The sequence below is a fragment of the Cebus imitator genome, unplaced genomic scaffold, assembly GCF_001604975.1.
Source record: "Cebus imitator isolate Cc_AM_T3 unplaced genomic scaffold, Cebus_imitator-1.0 Scaffold434, whole genome shotgun sequence".
In the NCBI taxonomy this organism is placed as follows: Eukaryota; Metazoa; Chordata; class Mammalia; order Primates; family Cebidae; genus Cebus; species Cebus imitator.
In genome coordinates, this window is record NW_016107749.1 from 1,410,016 (window position 1) to 1,432,760 (window position 22,745).

The window sequence follows — 22,745 nt, forward strand, 5'->3', positions numbered from 1 at the left end:
TGATCCACCCGCCTCGGCCTCCCAAAGTGCTGGGATTACAGGCGTGAGCCACCGCGCCCGGCCTGTTTATTTATTTCTAACTAGAATAACCAGTTTATAATTTTGTACTTTTAGTAGAGACGGGGTTTCACTATGTTGGTCAGGCTGATCTCGAACTCCTGACCTCAGGTGATCCACACACCTCAGCCTCCCAAAGTGCTGGGATTACAGGCGGAGCCACTGTACCCAGCCTTATGGTTTCTTTTAATTGTTCTATGGTGTTAGCTCCTACCTTTATGTCATTCATCTATTTTTTGTTGTTGCTTGTTCGTTTTTGAGACAGCGTCTCACTCTGTCACCCAGGCTGGAGTGCGGTGGCACCATCTCAGCTCACTGCAACCTCCACCTCCCAGGATCAAGCCATCCTCCCTCAGGCTCCCAAGTAGCTGAGATGCGGGGCACGAAGCCACCCTACCCAGCTTAAGCTCTTTTTTTTTTGTAGATACAGGGTCTCACTATGTCTTCTAGGCTGGAGCTCCTGGCTTCAAGCACTCCTCCCACTTCAGCCTCCCCAAATGCTGGGATTACAGGTGTGAACTGCTGCACCTGGCCAATTTCTACCTCTTTTTTTTTTTTTTTTTTGAAACAGAGTCTTACTCTGTCACCCAGGCTGGAGTGCAGTTGCGCAACCTCAACTCACTGCAGTCTCCACCTCCTGGTTCAGGCAATTCTCGTGCCTCAGTCTCCCAAGTAGCTGGGACCATGGGCATGTGCCACCATGCCTGGCTATTTCTTGTACTTTTAGTAGAGACAGGGTTTCGCCATGTTTGTCAGGCTGGTCTCGAACTCCTAACCTCAGGTGATCTGCCCACCTTGGCCTCCCAAAATGGTGGGATTACAGGTGTGAGCCACTGCGCCCGGCCTCAATCTCTACCTCTTGTTAGGAGGTCAGCATGCCTTATAGGGAGGGGAAGAATGGTTGGAGACCGTCTTTGGAGAGAGTCTACTACAGGAAGTCTTGGTAATAAATTGGCCGTAGGGGTTGGAAAGAAGAAGAGCAGTAAAAGGCAGGCAGGGTGTCATCCACGTTTCTGGATTGAGCCACTGGCCAGTTAGAGAAGCCTGGGGTGGAGTGAGAGTGAGTGAAGGAAATAATTCAGCCATAGACATGTTGAGTTTGAGCTGCCTTAGGCATCCAGGCCCCAGGAGCCCTGGGAATCGAATACATGATAAACAAAACACAGAAGGGTACTTACGAGGACCAATTCAATAAATATTTATGGAACTTTTTATGCTAATACAACCTTAACATTTATGCGGTGCTAGCCAGGGGTCAGGCACTTTGCATTTAAAAAATAATTGAGTTATAACATACCTATGGTAAAATGCATAAATCTAGGGAGTGGTGGTGTTTTGTGGGGTTGGAGTCTCCCTCTGTTGCCCAGGCTGGAGTGCAGTGGCACAATCTTGGCTCACCGCAACCTCCGCCTCCTAGGCTCAAGCTATTCTCCTGCCTCAGCCTCCTGAGTAGCTGGGATTACAGGCACGTGCCACCAAGCCCGGCTAATTTTTGTATTTTTGGTAGAGATGGGGTTTGGCCATGTTGGCCAGGCTGGTTTCGAATTCCTGAGCTCAAGTGATCCACCCGCCTCGGCCTCCCAAAGTTCTGGGATTACAGGCGTGAGCCACCATACTCGGCCTACAAGTATACCTTTCATTGAATTTTATGTATCACCTCCCAGGTAAAGATATAGCACATTTCCAGCCCCAGAAAGCCCCCTCTCAACCATATTATATTAATTTTCACAGTGACCCTATGAAGCAGGTAGTGTGATGATTCCCATTTTTCAGATGATGAAACTGAGACTTAGGTGAAGCCCCTTTCCCAAGACCACGTGGGGTCGAGTCTGAACTCTTAATTTAGGTCTATATTCCTAGGAATGTGGATCCCTTTCTAGCCCCTGAGATTTCTCCCTAAGGCCAGACTCTGGACTTTCAGACCCTCTGAGACCAAGCTGGGGAACACCTCATTCCCTCACTGAGCTGGGACTGGACTCAGGCCTCGGGGGTGGGGGTAGAGGCACCCTGAGGGCAGGAGCTAGGTGGTCCAGCGTCCGCTGGGGAATGGGAGGCCGTCATTTGTGGCTCTGTGGGAAGTACAGGGCCAGGGAGGATATGGATTTAGGGTGAAGAGGGAGGAATGAGACAGGCCTTTCCCTGTACCCATCATCAGGGAGGTGGCCACCTGTGGGTGGTGCTGGCCAAGGACACACAGCAGGTTCCAGTTCAGTCATTTCCCAGCAACGGGCCCTGGGGAAAATCAGCTTTGCCTGCACCTCATCGGCCGATGTGGGGAAAGGCGGGGAGCCACGCCTCTCAGAACCATGTTAGCCCTGCTTCCCAGGCATCCTTCAGACCGGCCAGGAGGATCCTGGGAACGTCCCCTGGGCCTCCTCGAGGAGGACCAAAGAGGCTCCTCCCCAACCCCAGGCATCTGCCCTGCGTGCCGCTCTGACCTCTTCTGTCCTCTGAGCGAGCTAAAACTGACCTCCTTGCTCTTCTCCCAACCTGTGGGAAGTCTGTGCCTCAGGGCTTTTGCACTCAATGTTCCCTCCATCTGGAACCTTCTGCCTCCTGGATTTCACATGGTGGATGTCTTCTCATGCGTCCTGGCTCAAATGTCACCTCTTTAGAGGGCTCTTCCCTGGACAAATTGCCCTAGTTAGTGCGCTCCTCACCACCCGGCATGATGGTGCCAGATGGCCTGGATTTGAATCACAGCTCCACCTGCTCCAGTGCTGTGTAGCATTGAGCAGCTTACTTAACTCCTCTGTTAAGCCACAGTTTCCTCAGCTGTAAAGTGGGGGTGATGATTGCAGCCCCATCGTGTGGTAGCAAGGATCAAGTTATCTCACATCTGTTAGCAATGCCTAAGCATAGCAAATGCTTTAAACATATTAGCTTTTATTCACATAAATGCTTATCCCATGCGGGAATGGTCCTGGGTATCGATTTGTTTACTTGGTTTTTCTATCTCTCCCAATTAGAATGAGCCCCATGAGGCCGGGCACAGTGGCTCACGCCTGTAATCCCAGCACCTTGGGAGGCCGAGGCGAGTGGAAGTTTGAGACTTGCCTGGTCAACACGGTGAAACCCCGTCTCTACTAAAAATACAAAAAATTATCCAGGTGTGGTGGCACATGCCTGTCATCCCAGCTACTCAGGAGGCTGAGGCAGGAGAATTGCTTGAACCCAGGAGGTGGAAGCTTCAGTGAGCTGAGATCGCGCCATTGCGCTCTAGCCTTGCCAACAGAGCAAGACTCCATCTCAAAAAAAAAAAAAAAAAAAAAAAAAAAAAAAAGAATGAGCCCTGTGAAGATGGTGGTTTTGTCTATTTTGTTCACTGCTGTATCTCCAGTACGCCAACACTGGCTGGCACACAGTGATAAACGCTGGTTGAATAATCAAATGAATAAACTGGGTTACTAAACGTTGATTAAATAATTGAATAAATGAATAAACCGAGTGACTCCATAATTCTACCTGCAGTTCCCTAAACATGCCATGCTCGCTCTCATTTCCAGGCCTTTGCTTTTGCTGTTCCTTCTGCCTGGAACTATTCACCAGGGGAAGGGAGGGAAGCGACAAAGGGGAGGCCGCCGGGCATCGGCCCAGGTCCCTCTCTTGTCCTCTTCACTGCTGTTGGCACCGGACACTCACCAGAGAACCAGGGAGCAAGAACCTAGACTCTCCAGGACTCAAATCACCTGTTACCGCCCCTTGTTCTGCAACTGGGGAAACTGAGGCCCAGAGGGAGGAAAGAACTCAGCCAAGTTTCCACGGTCAAGGGCAGTGGTCTTTCCTCTGCACTGCACATGTCTCGACCAGAGGCTGTTTCCCACGTGCTTGCTGTATCTGCCTCCCTGCGGGGGTCCCAGATAGAGGCAGCAGTTGAGGGGCTGGGTCCTGCCTGTAGGCCATGGCCTTCCTTTCTGCCCACTGAGGAGCGACCAGGGTGGCCCGGGCTAGTGAATGCTTCTGACTTAGACCCACATGGGTCACAATCCTGACACTTTCACTTATTAGCCATGTGACCTTGGGCTCTCTGAGCCTTGGTTCACTACCCTGTAGAATAAGGAGACAAAACCTAACCCTCTTCCCCTAGCATTGCTGGAAATATTTTTTTTTGTTTGGCTTTGTTTCTTGAGACAGAGTCTCTCTCTGTCACCCAGGCTGGAGTCACAGTGAATCACAGTTCGCTGCAGCCTCCATCTCCCAGGTTCAAGTGATTCTCCTGTTTCAGCCTCCCAAGTAGCTGGGACTACTGGTGCCTGCCACCACGTCCAGATAATTTTTGTATTTTTAGTAGAGATGGGGTTTTGCCATGTTAGCCAGGCTGGTCTTGAACTCCTGACCTCAGGTGATCACTCGCCTCAGCCTCCGCAAGTGCTGGGATTGCAGTTGTGAGCCACCGCGCCCAGCTCCTGGAAAGATTTCTATTTTAATAAAAGTTCATATGCATTGAGCATTTACTCTCACTACCCTATGGGGCAGGTATGAATTTTATCCCCATTTTCCAGATGAGGAAACTGAGGCTCAGAATGGGGAAATAACTCTGTGGAGGTCACACAGCTAGCAGGAAGTAGAGCAGGAATTCCAATTCAGGCAGCCTGAACTTCAAAGCTCACATGCTTAGCCATATGCGACAGCATCAGGCATACAGTAGGCGCTCAATAGATATTAGCTACTGACGACCCTCTGACCGAGTCAAATTAGCACCATTTTCCAGGACAAACCACACCTTTTGTTTATTTTCCTCCCCTCTAAGCCCCGCTTGGAGACAAGCCCTCTTAGCAGCCTCTCTCTGAGGGATTTTCAGATTATTCCCACCTTGATTAGTTCCAGTTTCTCTGCTGAAGCAGGAGTTATTTTGGGGCCTCGATGGCTCCCTCTGGTTGCCTGTGACCCCCGCCCCGTTGCAGACACCTCTCCCTTCACCTGCACGGTTCATTAGCCACATTCTGATCAGCTGCCGCTCTGGGTGCCCTGCAGCTCTCAGCCCTACCTCGAGGGCCAGCATCTGCTCCCTTGCCCCACTCCTGCTAGGCCCACAGCCACTCCTGCCACCCCACTATTTTGTAGGGATGGAGGATGTCACCTTTTTCTTTATTATTATTTTAATTTTTATTTTTTGATACAGGGTCTCATTCTGTCACCCAGGCTGGAGTGCAGCGAAGTGATCTCGGCTCACTGCAACTGCCGCCGCCCCCACCTATCCCCCACCCCCGGGTTCAAGCGATTCTCCTGCCTCAGCCTCCCAAGTAGCTGGGACTAGAGGCATGTGCCACCATGCACCGCTAATTTTGTCATCTGTTTTGTAATCCTCAGTCCCCAACTTTGACTCAGAGCCATGACCCTCCCTCCAATTCCAGGATTTTCCCAGACTTGAGCAAAAGCTCACACACCATTTGGATGCAAATGTGTTTGGCTGGTGTTCCCACTCCCTGTTCCTGTGGGAACCCAGTCCTCAATGTCATTCAGCCTGGGGTGGGAGCGGTAAAAACTCCCAAGGATGCATTTTCTGTGATGTATATTTTACCACAATTAAAATTCCCAAGGGGTCACAGGACGCCTCCCCGCCTCTGCCACCATGTTATGTCACCATGCGTGGGGCCCACGTCACAGGCACGGGGTGTGGGTTCTTCGGTAGCTGTCTGTTCTCTCTCTGCTCCTGGCTCTTCTTTCCAGCTCTGCGCTCTGCCTCTGCCAGGGCCGCCTGCAGGCCTTGCTTGCTTTTCAAAAATAACTCTTGAGTCTCTCACTGAGGTTGGGGGCTGCTTCCTGGGTGTCCCGGGCTGTGTGTTAATCCTTCCAATGCAAGACTTCCTGAAGCTTAGACTCCAGGCTGGGCAGGGGACCTGGTCACCAGTGTCTGGCTGAAGTAGTTCAGATACTGACCTGCTGTTCCAGCACCTACGGTAGGTGGGGGTAGGTCCTCCCCGGTGGCCACCAAGTCATTCATTCACTCATTTATTCAGATATTTATCACGCATCCACAAGTGCCTATTGGCTGCTGAGCACCCTGATGGGGGGTCCCTGTTGATTTCCCATTTGCTCCTCTTTAAATTTCTATTTCCTTCTCTAAAGTAGGATTTATTTATTTATTTAGCTCACTGCAGCGTCTAGCCTCTACCTCTTGGGCTCCATTGATCCTGTCACTTCAGCCTCCCAAGTATATGGGACTACAGGCAGTTGCCAACATGCCCAACTAATTTTGTTTAAGTTCTGTAAAGATGAGGTCTTGTTATTGCCTAGGCTGGTCTCAAACTCCTGGGCTCAAGGGATCCTTCTCCCTCAGCCTCCCAAAGTGCTGGGATTACAGGCATGAGCCACCGTGCCCAGCCAAATAGGAGTTCCTAAATTGGGGTGGCCAGTCAGTCCCAGTGGGAAACAGATGGCATTCTCATATTGGGTAACTTAAGGAAGGCTGACTAAAGGGGTTATTTAGGTGTGGACAAGGTGTACAGAAATCGCAGGGCATAGTGCAGTGCTGAGACTAGTTACAATGGGAGAGCTGTTACCTCCGTAGGCATGGCAGGGAGCAGTTTTCACTGGCTAGAAAGTTGTGTGGAGAGAGTCACTTCAAGAGAAGCTGTTGGCCAGACAAGCGGGCTCATGCCTGTAATCCTAGCACTCTGGGAGGCTGAGGTGGGTGGATCACTTGATGTCAGGAGTTCGAGACCAGCCTGGCCAACATGGTGAAACCCCAGCTCTACTGAAAATACAAAATAAGCCGGGCATGGTGGCGGGCGCCTGTAGTCCCAGCTATTCAGGAGGTTGAGGTAGGAGACTTGCTTGAACCTAGAGGTTTGAGTGAGCCAAGATTGCGCCACTGCACTCCAGCCTGGGTGACAGATCGAGACTTTATCTCAAAAAAAAAAAAAAAAAAAAAAAAAAAAAAAAAAAAAAAAAAAAAACAAAAAAAAAAAAAAAAGAAAAGTAAGCTGTGACCTCTGTTAAGGGACAGCCAGCCTGAGGTGCCCTGCAGGAGGAAGCAGATGTATAAATACCCTGAGTCACTCCACCTTCTCCATTCTGTCTCCTCGAGGAGCCTCCTCCTTGGCCAAACCAGATTAGAAGCCAGAGGATATGGAAGGCTGTTTGTTGAGTCTGAACAACTGAGTCTCCCTGGGCTGGGAAAGTGCTCTAGGCGGGCAAATGGAGGATATCCAGCCTCTTACCTGCCAATAGTAATGGCGATAGGAATAGTAAGCCATAGAATATATACTTAATAAATGTTAGTTGTTATACTGGTAGTGTTCATATTAGTTTATTAACTGCTATGTAACAAATTACCCAAAACTTAATGGTCTTAAATAATAATATTTATTACCTTACATGGTTTCTGTGGGCCAGGAATTGGGGGCAGCTTAACTGAGCGGTTCTGGCTCATGAAGCTGTGGTCATGGGTACCAAAAAAAAAAAAAAAAAAAAAAAAAAAAAGAAAGGAAGAATGAATAACAGCCTGGGCAACATGGCAAAATCCTGTCTCTACTCCCCCCGAAGCCCCCCGATCCCAAATTAGCCAGGCATGGTGGTGCACGTCTGTAGTCCCAGCTACTTGGGAGGCTGAGGTGGGAGGATGGCTTGAGCTTGGAGGTGGAGGCTGCAGTGAGCTGAGATTGCGCCACTGCACTCCAGCCTGGGTGACAGAGTGAGAGACCCTGTCTCAAAAAAATAAATAAATGAAAAAGAAAAATGAATGAATGAATAAGACCTAGTATTTGATAGCACAACAGGATGTGACTATGGTCAATAATATATATATATTTGTTGTTATATTTTAGCTTTTTAATTTAATTTTATTTATTTAGTATTTTTATTTTTTTGAGTTGGAGTCTTGCTCTGTTGCACAAGCTGGAGTGCAGTGGTGCAATCTCAGCTCACTGCAATCTTTATCTCCTGAGTTCAAGCCATTCTTCTGCCTCCGTCTCCTGAGTAGCTGGGACTATAGGCATGTGCCACCATGCCTGGTTAAGTTTTTGTAATTTTAGTAAAGATGGCGTTTTACCATGTTGGCCAGGCTGTTCTCAAACTCCCGACCTCATGTGATCTGCCCGCCTTGGCCTCCCAAAGTGCTGGGATTACAGGCCTGAGCCATCGTGCCTGGCCTAATAATTTAAATGTACATTTAAAAATAACTCAGAGAGGCCGGGTGTGGTGGTTCATGCCTGTAGTCCTGGCACTTTGGGGGGCTGAGGTGGGCGGATCGAGAGGTCAGGAGATCGAGACCATCCTGGCTAACATGGTGAAATCCCATCTCGACTAAAAATACAACATTAGTTGGACCTGGTGGTATGCGCCTGTAGTCCCAGCTACTCGGGAGGCTGAGGCAGGAGAATTGCTTGAATCTGGGAGGCAGAAGTTGCAGTGAACCAAGATCACGCCAGCTTGGTGACAGAGGGAGACTCTGTCCCAAAATAAAAAAACAAAACAAAAAACTCAGAGAGTGTGATTGGGTTGTTTGTAATGCGAAGGATAAATGCCTGAAGGGATATGTACCCCATTTACTGTGATGTGCTTATTTCACATTTTATGCCTATATCCAAACATCTCATGTGCCCCATAAATATATATACCTGCTATGTACCCACAAAAGTAAAAAAACTAAATAAAATACTTAGGTTTAAAGAAAGTCAGCCAGTCACCCAAAGGCTTGCCTGGGATTGAAGGATGCACTTGGCTCACCTACATGGCTGTCAGGCTGGTGCTGGCTGCTGGCAGGAGGAATTAGTTCCTTGCCATCCAGACCTTTCCATAGGGCTGCTTGAGTGTCTTCATGGCATGGTGGTTGGCTTCCCCATGAGAGTAATCAGGCCCGGTGCAGTGGCTCATGCCTGTAATCCCAACACTTTGGGAGGCTGAGGCGAGCAGATCACTTGAGGTCAGGCGTTCGAGACCAGCCTGGCCAACATGGTGAGACCCTGTCTTTACTAAAGATACAAAAATTAGCTAGGTGTGGTGGCGGACACCTGTAATCTCTGCTACTCGGGAGGCTGAGGCTGGAGAATCTCTTGAACCTGGGAGGCAGAAGTTGCAGTGAGTTGAGATCATGCCACTGTGCTCCAGCCTGGGCGACAGAGAGAGACTCTGTCTCAAAAAAAAAAAAAAGAAAGAAAAAGAAAAAGAGTGATCAATGTGTTTTATGGCCTCCTTCATCTCAAAAACCACAGGCTGTCATTTCCACAGTCTGCTATTGGCCACACTGGTCAGCCCTATTCAATGCAGAGGAGCTTGAATCCCAGGAAGTAGAAACCACTGGAGGGCTTCATGGAGGTTGGCTCCCAAGGTTCTCAATAAATTAACTCATTTAAATTCCATTGGTGGCTCACACCTGTAATCCCAGCACTTTAGGAGGCTGAGGTGGGAGGACCACTTGAGGTCAGGAGTTTGAGACCAGCCTGGCTAACATGATGAAACCCCATCTCTACTAAAAATACAAAAATTAGCTGGGTGTGGTGGCAGGTGCCTGTAATCCTAGCTACTCAGGAGGCTGAGGCAGGAGAATCACTTGAACCCAGGAGGCAGAGGTTGCAGTGAACCGAGGTTGCACCACTGCACTCCATTCCATTTAAGTCTCAAAAACCCTTTGGGGCTATCTAAAAAAATAAAAACAAAGATCCTATAAGAGAATTATTATTATTATCACTTTACTATTAAAGGAAGTATTATTCTCACTTTTCAGATGAGAAAATAGTCACAGATAAATAAAATAGCTTGTCCAAGATTGTAAACTAGGAAGTGGCAGAGCCAAGAATTGAACCCAGGTGAAGTTTTTTTTTTTTTTTTTTTGAGATGAAATCTCATTCTGTCACCTAGGCTGGAGTGCAGTAGTGCAATTTCAGCTCTGCAACATCCACCTCCCAGGTGCAAGTGATTCTCCACCTCATCCTCCCAAGTAGCTGGGATTACATGCATGCGCCACCACCCCCAGCTAATTTTCGTATTTTTAGTAGAGCCAGGGTTTCACCGTGTTGGCCAGGCTGGTTTCATACTCCTGACCTCAGGTGATCCACCCACCTTGGCCTCCCAAAATGCTGGGATCACAGGCGTGAGCCTGTCCTGGCCCAGAATATTTTCATCCCACAATTTTTCCCTCATGCCTCTTTGCAGTCCATCCTCCTGGCCCTATTCTAGGTAATCACCCATCTGCTATCTTTCACTAAATTCAACTGATAAGAACAGATACTGCCAATGAGGTGGCTCACACCTGTAATCCCAGCAATTTGGGAGGGTGAGGCGGGCAGATAACCTGAGGTCGGGAGTTTGAGACCAGCCTGGTTCAAACGATCCTCTTGCCTTAGCCTCCTGAGTAGCTGGGACTACAGGTACGAATCACCATGCCCAGTTAATTTTCTTTTTCTTTCTTTCTTTTTTTTTTCTGTAGAGATGGAGGTCTCATTATGTTGCCCAGGCTGGCCTCAACCTCCTGGCCTCAAGAGATTCTCCTGCCTTGGCCTCCCAAAGTGCTGAGATTACAGGTGTGAGCCACTGTGCCTGGCTTAGTAATTACTTATTTTTTTATTGCTCAATACTATTCCACTGTATCAATATAACACAGGTCATTTATTCACTTCTCTTGTTAAGTGACATTTGGGTTGTCTCCAGTTTGGGGCTCTTTTGAATAAAGCTGCTATGAGGTTCAGGTATGCCTTTTGCGTGGACAGATATTTTCACTGGTCTCAGGCAAATAGCTAGGAGAATTACTAGATCATATGGGAAGTGTATATTTAACTTTATAAGAAACTGCTAAACTTTTCCAATGTAATTGTGCCATTTTACACTCCCACCCGCAGCTTAAGAGAGCTCCAGTTGCTCCATGTCCTCGCCAACACTTTGTATCATCAATCTTGTTAATTTTAGCCATTCTAGTCTATGTGTAGTGGTGTCTTATTATGGTTTTAATTTGTACTCCCCTGCCGACTAAAGAGATTGAGCATCTTTTCATCATGCTTATTTGCCATTTATATGTCTTTTTCTGTGAAGTATTTGTTCGATTATTTAGCCTATTTTTTTTTACTGGGTGTGATGGTTAATACTGAGTGTCAACTTGACTGGATTGAAGGATGCAAAGTCTTGTTCCTGGGTGTGTCTCTGAGGTTGTTGCCAAAGGAGATTGTCATTTGAGTCAGTGGACTGGGAGAGGCAGACCCACCCTCAATCTGGGAGGGCACCATCTAATCAGCTGCCAGTGCGGCTAGGATAAAGCAGGCAGAAGAAGGTGGAAGGAGCCCACTTGCTGAGCCTTCTGGCCTTCATCTTGCTCCTGTGCTGGATGCTTCCTGCCCTTGAACATTGAACTCCCAAGTTTTCAGCTTTTGGACTCTTGGATTTACCCCAGTGTTTTGCCAGGGGCTCTTAGGCCTTCGGCCACAGACTTAAGGCTGCACTGTGGGCTTCCCTACTTTTGAGGTTTTGGGGCTCAGACTGGCTTTGTTGCTCCTCAGCTTATAGGCGGCCTATTGTGGGACTTCACCTTGTGATCATGTGAGTCAATACTCCTTAATAAACTCCCCTTTGTATGTACATCTGTCCTATTCTGTCCCTCTAGAGGATCCTGAAAATACAGATTTTGGTATTTTGAACCGAGAATGGGGTAGTTCTAGAGAAACATAATTTTTTTTTTTTTTTTTGGATGGAGTTTCGCTCTTGTTGCCCAGGCTGGAGTGCAATGGCGTGATCTCGGTTCACTGCAATCTCTACCTCCCAGGTTCAAGCAAGTCTTCTTTCTTAGCCTCCAGAGTAGCTGGGATTACAGGCTCCTGTCATCATGCCTGGCTAATTTTTTTTTTTTGTATTTTTGGTAGAGATGGGGTTTTACCATGTTGGCCAGGCTGGTCTTGATCTCCTGACCCCAGGTGATCCACACATCTTAGCCTCCCAAAGTGCTGGGATTACATGTGTGAGCCACCACACCTGGCTGAGGAACAGAATTTTAAGGATGGATTTCTTTAGTTGATTTTGGGGTTTCTGGAATTGGCTGCTTAATCTGATTAGACCCAAAAATGCTAAAGACTTTACTTCTTTTTTTTTTTTTTTTGAGACGGAGTTTCGCTCTTGTTCACTGCAACCTCCGCCTCCTAGGTTCAGGCAATTCTGCCTTGGCCTCCTGAGTGGCTGGGATTACAGGCATGTGCCACTGTGCCTGGCTAACTTTAGTATTTTTAGTAGAAATAGGGTTTCATTCTTTTTATTTTTTATTTGACACTGAGTCTTCCTCTGTCACCAGGCTGGAGTGCAGTGGCACAATCTTGGCTCACTGTAATCTCCACCTCCCAGGTTCAAGGGATTCTTCTGCCTCAGCCTCCCAAGTAGCTGGGACTACAGGCATGTGCCACCATGCCCGGCTAATTTTTGTATTTTAGTAGAGATGGGGTTTCATCATGTTGGCTGGGCCGGTCTCGATCTCTTGACCTCATGATCCATGAACCTTGGCCTCCCAAAGTGCAGGGATTACAGGCATGAGCCACCGCACCCAACCAAAACAGGGTTTCTCCATGTTGGCCAGACTGGTCTCGAACTCCTGACCTCAGGTGATCAGCCCGCCTTGGCCTCCCAAAATGCTGGCACTACAAGTGTGAGCCACCATGCTTCTAATAGTATGGAGAACACTGATAGTCCTTGGCATGAACTGTTTAGAGAGTTATGCAAAATAAATGCTTTTTATACTCCTGATTTACCACTCATGAGAGACAAGGAGTTTAGAAACTCTATACCTAATACCTTTGACCAAAGAATATAATAAAGTTGGTTGATTGCTCCTAAGTTTGCTGAACAAAGTGATGAAAGAAAAGGATGAGCACAGGGATTCTAACTCCTCTCCAGAAGCACATATTGAGCCTCAAGTCTTCTAAAATTGCCCTGAGAGTCTTATCTCCTGTAGATGAAGGGCTGAAATTGTGGAAAACCAGACACAGGCTCTTATCATGAGTGACTGACCTGCAACGAAAGGTGTGTGCACAGCCTCGCCAGGTGTTTACTGTTAAAGTGAGGGCATTGATTGGAAAGGAATGGGACCCTGAAACTTGGAATGGGGACATGTCGGAGGACCCTGATGAAGCTGGGATCACTGACCTTGCAAACTCTGATGACCCTTTTTTGCCAGAGGAAACAGCCTCCCACCCTCAGTGGTGGCAACATCCCTTCCCCACCCCACCCATGCTGCCATCAGCCTTTCCACCTTTGTGTGAGGAAATTAACCCTGCACTGCCTGAGGCAACAGTGATGGCCCCCCCGAGGCAGTTGCCAGGCAAGACTGCTGATTCTCCTCAGGAGCCACCCCCAACACCCCCGTCTGCTTCTAGATCCATAACTAGACTCAAGTCCCGGCAGGCCCCTAGAGGTGAGGTTCAGAGTGTGACCCCCAAGGGGGTGTGCTACCCTCCAAAAGAACTGCTTGAGTTTTTTAACTTATATAAGCAAAAATCTGGAGAACAGGGATGGGAATGGGTATTAAGGGTGTGGGATAATGGTGGAAGAACCATAAAATTGGATCAGGCTGAATTTATTGATTTGAACCCACTAAGCAGGGATCCTGCATTTAATGTTGCAGCTTGGGGAGTTAAAAAATGTTCTGTTGGCCGGGCGCGGTGGCTCACGCCTGTAATCCCAGCACTTTGGGAGGCCGAGGCGGGTGGGATCACGAGGTCAAGAGATCGAGACCATCCTGGTCAACATGGTGAAACCCCGTCTCTACTAAAAATACAAAAAATTAGCTGGGCATGGTGGCGCGTGCCTGTAATCCCAGCTACTCAGGAGGCTGAGGCAGGAGAATTGCCTGAACCCAGGAGGCAGAGGTTGCGGTGAGCCGAGATCGCGCCATTGCACTCCAGCCTGGGTAACAAGAGCGAAACTCCGTCTCAAAAAAAAAAAAAAAAAAAAATGTTCTGTTGATTTGCTTGTTAGCTGAAATATGGATCAAAAGATGGCCCACTGTGAGTGGTCTGGAAATGCCTGATCTTCCTTGGTTTAATGTGGAGGAAGGGATCCAAAGGCTTAGGGAGACTGGGATGGTGGGGTGGATTAGTCACTTTAGACCAACTTATCCCTGCTGGAGGGTCCAGAAGACATACCCTTCACCAGTACTTTGTGAAATAGATTTGAGAGGGGAGCACCTGAATCCCTGAAGGCTCTGTGATTGCTTTTCTCTGTATGCCAGATCTTACAGTGGGAACTGCAGTCACTCAATTAGAAAATTTAAACGCAATAGGAATAATTGGATCCTGAGGTGTCAGGGGCCAAGTGGCAGCACTCAACTGTCAGAAGCTAGATGGGTATAGTTACCATAATGGACGGCAGAGGCAAAGCAGCAATCAGAATAGTCTGATTTGTGTAGAGCTCTGGCATTGGCTAATTCATCAGTGTTCCTAGAAGGGAAATTGATAGGAAGCCTACTGTATTCTTACTTAATTTGGATAAGCAGAAAACTCCCAGGTCAAGTGGACAAAAGACTAATTTGAATTGTAAAAACAGAGAATCACGGCCCCTCAATCAATTTCCAGACTTGAACGAGTTTATAGACCCAGAACCCCTTGAATGAAGGGGAGGCCAAGTCCCCTTGAGGAAGAACCCCACTATATTGATTGTGGGGTTTGGCCCTCCCTTGAGGGAGGCCAAGTCCCCTTGAGGCCTCCTATACCAACAATTTATACTGTTAATCTTTCTTCCATCTGTTCCCAGACAGACTTCTTTTTACCAGGGTAACTGTGCATTGGGGAAAAGGGAATGATCAGACTTTTGGGGGACTACTGGACACTAGTTCTGAGCTGATGTTGATTCCAGGAGATCCAAAATGTCATTGTGGTCCTTCAGTTAAAGTAGGGGCTTATGGAGGTCAGGTAAGTAATGAAGTTTTAGCTCAGGTCTGACTTTCAGTGGTTCCATTGGGTCCCTGAACTCATCCTATGGTTATTTCCCCAGTGCCAGATTACATGATTGGCATAGACATACTTAGCAGCTGGCAGAACCCCACATTAGCTCCCTGACTGGTAGGGTAAGGGCTACTATGGTGGGAAAGGCCAAATGGAAGCCATTTGCACTGCCTCTACCTAGAAAAATCGTAACTCAAAAACAACACCACATCGCTGGAGGGACTGCAGAGATTAGTGGCACCATCAAGGGCTCGAAAGATGCAGAGGTGATGATTCCCACCACATCCCCGTTCAACTCTCCCATTTGGCCTGCGCAGAAGACAGATGGATCTTGTAGAATGACAGTGGATTATCCTAAGCGTAACCAAGTGGTGACTCCTATTGCAGCTGCTGTACCAGATGTGGTTTCATTGCTTGAACAAATTAACACATCCTGGTACTTGGTATGGAGCCATTGATTTGGCAAATGCATTTTTCTCCATACCTGTCCATAAGGCTTACCTGAAGCAACTTGCCTTCAGCTGGCAAGGCCAGCAGTATACCTTCACTGTCCTACCTCAGGGGTATATCACCTCCCTGGCTTTGTATCATAATCTTGTTCTCAGAGATCTTGATCATTTTTCCCTTCCACAAGATATCACACTGGTCCATTACGTGATGACTTTATGCTGATTGGGTCCAGTGAGTGAGACGTAGCAAATGCCCTCATCTTATTGGTGAGACGTTTGCCTGCCAAGGGACGGGAAATAAATCCGACTAAAATTCAGGAAGCTTCTACCTTGGTAAAATTTCTAGAGGTCCAGTGGTGTGAGGCCTGTCGAGATAATCCTTCTAAGGTGAAGGATAAGTTGCTGCATTTGGCCTCTCCTGCGATCAAGAACAATGCCTAGTGGGCCTATTTGGATTTTGGAGGCAACACATTCCTCATTTGGGTGTGTTATTCTGGCCCATTTATTGAGTGACCCGGAAGGCTGCCAGTTTTGAGTGGGGTCCAGAACAGGATAAGGCTCTGCAACAGGTCCAGGCTGCTGTGCAAGCTGCTCTGCCACTTGGGCCGTATGACCCAGCAGATCCAATGGTGCCTGAGGTGTCAGGGGCAGGTAGGGATGCTGTCTGGAGCCTTTGGCAGCCCCCATAGGGAAATCACAGTGGAGGTGGGAGCAAGGCCCTGATATGTTCTGCAGATAACTACTCTTCTTTTGAGAGACAGCTCTTGGCCTATTACTGGGCTTTAGTAGAAACTGAACATTGATGATGGGTCATCAAGTCACCATGCAACCTGAACTGCCTGCCGTGAACTGGGTGCTTTCTGACTTATCTAGTCATTAAGTTGGGCATGCACAGCAGCATTCCATCATCAAATGGAAGTGGTATATACATGATGGGGCTGAGCAGGTCCTGAAGGCACAAGTAATTTACATGAAGAAGTGGCTCAAATGCCTGTGGCCTCCACTCCTGCCACTCTGCCTACTTTCCCGTTGCCTGCACTGATGGCCTCATGAAGAGTTTCCTCTGATCAGTTGACAGAGGAAGAGAAGACTAGGGCCTGATTTACAGATGGTTCTGCAAGATATGTGGGCACCACCCGAAAGTGGACAGCTGCAGCACCACAGCCCCTTTCAAGGACACACCTGAAGGACAGTGGTGAAGGGAAATCTTCCCAGTGGACAGAACTTCACATACTATACCTGGCTGTGTACTTTGCGTGGTAGGAGAAGTGGCCAGATATGTGATTATGTACTGATTAACAGGCTGCAGCCAGTGGTTTGGCTGGATGGCCAGGGACTTGGAAGATGCATGGCTGGAAAATTGGTGACAAAGAAATTTGGAGAAGAGGTATATGGATGGAACCCTCTGAGTGGTCAAAACTGTGAAGATATTTGTATCCATGTTAATGCTCACCAAAGGGTGACCTCAGCAGAGTAGGATTTTAATAATCAGGTAGATAGGATGACTCATTTTGTAGACACCACACAGCCTCTTTCCCAGCCACCCCTGTCATCGCCCAATGGACCCATGAACAAAGTGGCCATGGTGGCAGGGATGGAGGTTACACATGGGTTCAGCAATGTGGACTTCCACTAGCCAAGGCTGACCTGGCTACAGCTACTGCTGAGTGCCCAATGTGCCAGCAACAGAGACCGATGCAGAACTCTTGATATGGCACCATTCCTCAGGGTGATCAGCCAGCTACTTGATGGCGGGCTGAGTATATTGGACCTCTTCTATCATGGAAAGGGGAATGGTTTGTCCTCACAGGAATAGACACTTAACTCCAGATATGGTTTTACCTATCCTGCATGCAATGCTTCTTCCAAAACAACCATCCGTGGACTCACAGAATGCCTTATCCACCATCATGGTATTCCACACAGCATTGCCTATGACCAGACCAAGGCACTCACTTTACAGCTAAAGTGTGGCAGTGGGCTCGTGCTCATGGAATTCACTGGTCTTACCATGCTCCCCATCATCCCAAAGCATCTGGATTGATAGAATGATGGAATGGCCTTTCAAAGTCACAATTACAATGCCAACTAGGTGACAATACTTTGCAGGGGTCGGATGAAGTTCTCCAGAAGGCCGTGTATGCTCTGAATCAGTGTCCAATATATGGCACTGTTTCCCCATAGCCAGGACTCATGGGTCCAGGAACCAAGGGGTGGAAGTGGAAGTGGCACCACTCACCATCACCCCTAGTGACCCACTAGCAAAATTTTTGCTTCTGGTTCCTGCAACATTGCACTCTACTGGCCTAGAGGTCTTAGTTCCAGAGGGAGGAACGCTGCCATCAGGAGGCACAACAACGATTCCACTAAACTGGAAGTTAAGATTGCCCCCTGGACACTTTCAGCTCCTCCTACCTTTAAGTCAACAGGCTAAACAGAGAGTTACAGTGTTGGCTGGGGCGACTGACGCAGATGATGAAGATGAAATCAGTCTCCTACTCCACAATGGAGGTAAGGAAGAGTAAGTGTAAATACAGGAGATCCATGAGGGCGTCTCTTAGTATTACCGTGCCCTGTGATTAAGGTCAATGGGAAGCTACCACAACCCAATCCAGGCAGGACTGCAAATGGCCCCGACCCTACAGGAATGAAGGTTTGGGTCACTCCACTAGGTAAAAAAAACCCACAACCCATGGAAGTGCTTGCTGGAGGCAGAGGGGACGCAATATGGGTGGTAGAAGAACGTAGTCATAATACTAGCTACGGCCACATGACTAGTTGCCAAAACAAGGACTCTAATTGTCATGAATATTTCCTCCTTATTTGTTAAGAATATGTTTGTGCGTGTATACACTTGTACTAAGAAAATGTCTTCATGTGATTTCCTTACTTTTTCCTTTATCACGTGACAGAAGATTTATTGACTTCATATCACATTTAAGTGTTGTTAGCTTTATGTAATAGCATTTAGATTAAGGATTAACATGCTTCTGGTTACACAAAGGATAGGCATATTATTTTGGGTGTAATAATGACTTATTGTCTTTATTTGAAGGTTATGTATGATTTCAGCAGATGTGTATGGGTTCAAGTTGACAAGGGGTAGACTTGTGTTGGTTAATACTGAGTGTCAACTTGACTGGATTGAAGGATGCAAAGTCTTGTTCCTGGGTGTGTCTCTGAGGTTGTTGCCAAAGGAGATTGACATTTGAGTCAGTGGACTGGGAGAGGCAGACCCACCCTCAATCTGGGAGGGCACCATCTAATCAGCTGCCAGTGCGGCTAGGATAAAGCAGGCAGAAGAAGGTGGAAGGAGCCCACTTGCTGAGCCTTCTGGCCTTCATCTTTCTCCTGTACTGGATGCTTCCTGCCCTCGAACATTGGACTCCAAGTTTTCAGCTTTTGGACTCTTGGATTTACCCCAGTGATTTGCCAGGGGCTCTTCGGCCAGAGACAAAGCTGCACTGTGGGCTTCCCTACTTTTGAGGTTTTGGGTTTCAGATTGGCTTCGTTGCTCCTAGGCTTGCAGACAGCCTATTGTGGGGCTTCACCTTGTGATCGTGTGAGTCGATACTTCTTAATAAACTCCCCTTCAGCTTCTTCTCGGATAAAACACCAAATGGCAGATGACGCGGGTGCAGCGGGGGAGGTGGGGTGGGGAGCGGCCCTTGGATGGGGAATCCGCTTCTGCGAAGGTTTCGACCTGCAGTCAGGGGCTGGGAGGGCAGAGGCCGCAGAGCTCGTGGAGGCAAGGCTAAGGATAAAGAGTGGATGCCTGTCACCAAGCGGGGCCGCCTGGTCAAGGACATGAAGATAAAGTCCCTGGAGGAGATCTACCTCTTCTTCCTGCCCATCAAGGAATCTGAGATCATTGACTTTTTCCTGGGGGCGTCTCTCAAGGACGAGGTTTTGAAGATTATGCCGGTGCAGAAGCAGACCCAGGTGGCCAGTGCACCAGGTTCAAGGCATTTGTTGCCATTGGGGACTACAATGGCCACGTTGGTCTGGGTGTTAAGTGTTCCAAGGAGGTGGCCACTGCCATCCGTGGGGACATCATCCTGGCCAAGCTCTCCATTGTCCCCGTGCACAGAGGCTACTGTGGGAAAAAGATCAGCAAGCCCCACACTGTCCTCCCTTGCAAGGTGACAGGTTGCTGTGGCTCTGTGCTGGTGCACCCCATCCCCGCACCCAGGGGCACTAGCATTGTCTCAGCACCTGTGCCCAAGAAGCTGCTCATGATGGCTGCAGTCTTGAACTCCTGGGCTCAAGCAATCCTCCCACTTCAGTCTCCAAAGTAGCTGGGACTACAGGTGCACACCATCACAAATGGCTAATTAACTTTTTTTTTTTTTGTAGAGACAGGGTTTCACTATGTTGCCCAAGCTGGTCTTGAACTCTTGGGCTCAAGTGCTCCTCCTGCCTTAGCCTCCCAAAGCATTGAGATTGCAGGCACAAGCCGCTGAGCCTGGCCTTCTAGAAGTTTTGTAGATTTAGTTTTTCCATTTAGGTCTCTGATTCATTTTAAGTTAACTTTTTGTTTATGATGTGAGGTAGGGGTCATGATTCATTTGTTCCTTCCATAAAGATATGTTTCAGTCCCAGCTTCCCTTCCTCATTGAATCACTCTAGCACCTTTGTCAAAAATTAATTGATTGTATATATGTGGATCTATTTTTGAGCTCTCTATTCTGTTGCATGATATACAGCATCATTATGCTACTTCCCACACTGTCTTGATTAATGCAGATTTACAATTCTCCTTGAAATCAAGTCGCTCCAACTTTGTTCTGTTTTTCAAAATTGTTTTGGCCACTTTATAATACCTACAGCTAACATATTGAATGGTGAAAGTCTACTTACTTAAACACTTTCTCCCTAAGGTTGGGAACAAGGCAAGAATATCTGCTCTCACTACTTCTATATATTAATAACATTGTGCTGGAGGTCCTAGCCAGGACCATGAGGCAAGAAACAGAGTGGGAAAAGGCAAAGTGAAATTGTCTTTATTTGCAAATGACATGATTATGCATGTAGAAAATGCTAAGGAATTTACAATACAACAAAACTATCAGAACCAATAATTTTATTTAGCAAGGTCAGAAGATACAAGGTCGATATACAAAAATGTTTCTCTACACTAGCTTGAACAACTGGGAAATTAAATGTATAGAAACATTTATGGTAGTATCAAAAAATGTAAAATACATAGGGATACGACCAGGTTCAGGGGCTCATGCCTATAATCCCAGCACTTAAAGGAGCCTGGGGTGGGAGGATCACTTTAGCGCGGGGGTTCAACACCAGCCTGGGCGGTACAGTGAGATCCCACCATCTCTAAAATAAAAAAAAAATACCAATAGGCTTTTCTTTTTGTAGGAATCATCAAATAGATTCTAAATTGCATATGAAAATGCAAACAAACTATTAATATTTTGAAGCAGCCTTTAATAAGTTGAGGGAGTTTCCTTCCATTCTAAACTCTACATGGTCAGAGTTTTTGTTTTTAACCCATGAATAGGTGTTAATTTTATCAAGTGTTTTTTCTCATCAGTTATCATGACCACGAAGTGAACTAAGATTATATATTCTTTTTTTTTTTTTTTTTTTTTTTCTATGTTTACTCAGCTAACCCAAATGTATTCTTTTTTTCTTTGTTTTGAGACAGAGTCTCACTCTGTCACCAGGCTGGACTGCAGTGGAGCGATCTCGGCTCACTGCAACCTCTGCCTCCCGGCTTCAAGCAATACTCCTGCCTCAGCCTCCCAAGTAGCTGGGATTACAGGCATGCACCACCTCACCCAGCTAATTTTGGTATTTTCAGTAGAGACCGAGTTTCACCATGTTGGCCAGAATGGTCTCAATCTCTTGACCTCATGATCTGCCCGCCTCAGCCTCCCAAAGTGCTATGATTACAGGCATGAGCCACCACACCTGGCGGAGATCTGGTTGTTTAATAAGTGTCTGGTGCTTCCCTCTTCTTGCCCTCTCCAGCCTGCCACCATGTAAGACATGCCTTGCTTCCACTTCACCTTCTGCCATGATTGTAAGTTTCCTGAGGCCTCCCCAGCCATACTGGAACTGTGAGTCAATTAAATCTCTTCTCTTTATAAATTACTCAGTCTCAGGTAGTATCTTTATAGCAATGCAAGAACAGATTTAATACATCAGGCTAGAGTGCAGTGGCATGGACACGGTTCACTTCAGCCTTGACCTCCTGGTCTCAAGTGGATCTCCTGCCTCAGCGTTCTGATTAGCTGGGACTACAAGCAAATGCCACCATGCCCAGCTAATTTGTTTTAAATTTCTCATAGAGATGGTGTCTCACTATGTTGCCTAGGCTGGTGTTGAACTCCTGGGCTAAAACGATCCTCTTGCCTCAGCCTCCCAAAGCATTGGGATTACAGGCGTGAGCCCCCTCGCTCAGCCCTAGATATATTCTTTTGTTTTTTAGATGAAGTTTCTCTCTTGTTGCCCAGGCTGGAGTGCAGTGGTGAGATCTTGGCTCACCACAACCTCCGCCTCCCAGGTTCAAGTGATCCTCCTGCCTCAGCCTCCTGAGTAGCTGGGATCACAGGCATGTGGTACCACACCTGGCTAATTTTGTATTTTTAGTAGAGATGGGATTTCTCCATGTTGGTCAGGCTGGTCTTGAACTCCTGACCTCAGGTGATCTGCCCCCCTCGGCTTCCCAAAGTGCTGGCTGGGATTACAGACATGAGATTACAGGCATTACAACTGTGCCCAGCCTAGCCCTAGATATATTCCTAACCATTGTTCTGTGCTGTCCCCCTATGTGTCAGATGCTTTGTTTAGTTCTGCACACGGAGTGGAGAACAACAGAGAACTGGTTTTGCCCACATGGAGCCTAAGTCTCCTCTGGAACTTAGTACTCTCTGTGGCGATTATGTATGTCGATCTCGGATCACACAGGGTCCTGTGAGATCCTGCTCATTCATCTCCATAGCCCCAGTGTCTAGCCCAGTGCTGTTAGTTGAATAGATGAGTTTAATCTGAGAAGGCTTCATGGAGGAAGCAGTTTTGAGTAGAACCTTGGAGCTAGAGGAGTTGAGCAGTTTCCTTCAGCCTGCGGTGATTATTAACAACAGCCACCGTTGATCAAGCACCTTCCTGTGCCACACAGCACAGTGAGCATGTTAACCTCTCAGGGGCATCCAGCCAGTGAGGGGCAGAGAGAGCTTGTATTTGAACCCAGACCCACGGTCCTAATGACTGCCTTATACTGCCCCTCCAAGCCTGGTTTAAAACCATTAAGGTTTTATGAGGGCTTGAGTCTTTCTACTTCGTATTCTCAATCCCCTGTTTCTCTTTTGCTAGGGACATTCGGATGGGTATAGAGAGTGATATAATGATGGTCAATGCAGCAGCG

The 22,745-nt window shown here is 47.5% G+C and overlaps 1 protein-coding gene and 1 pseudogene across 1 annotated transcript in view; both read left to right on the forward strand.

Moving 5' to 3' along the window:
* The window catches only part of CABP1 (calcium binding protein 1), an 84,631-nt gene that overhangs the window by 15,205 nt on the left and 46,681 nt on the right, over positions 1-22,745 (forward strand). The gene's annotated exons all lie outside the window — the stretch shown is intronic.
* On the forward strand, positions 18,878-22,720 carry LOC108290405 (annotated as a pseudogene).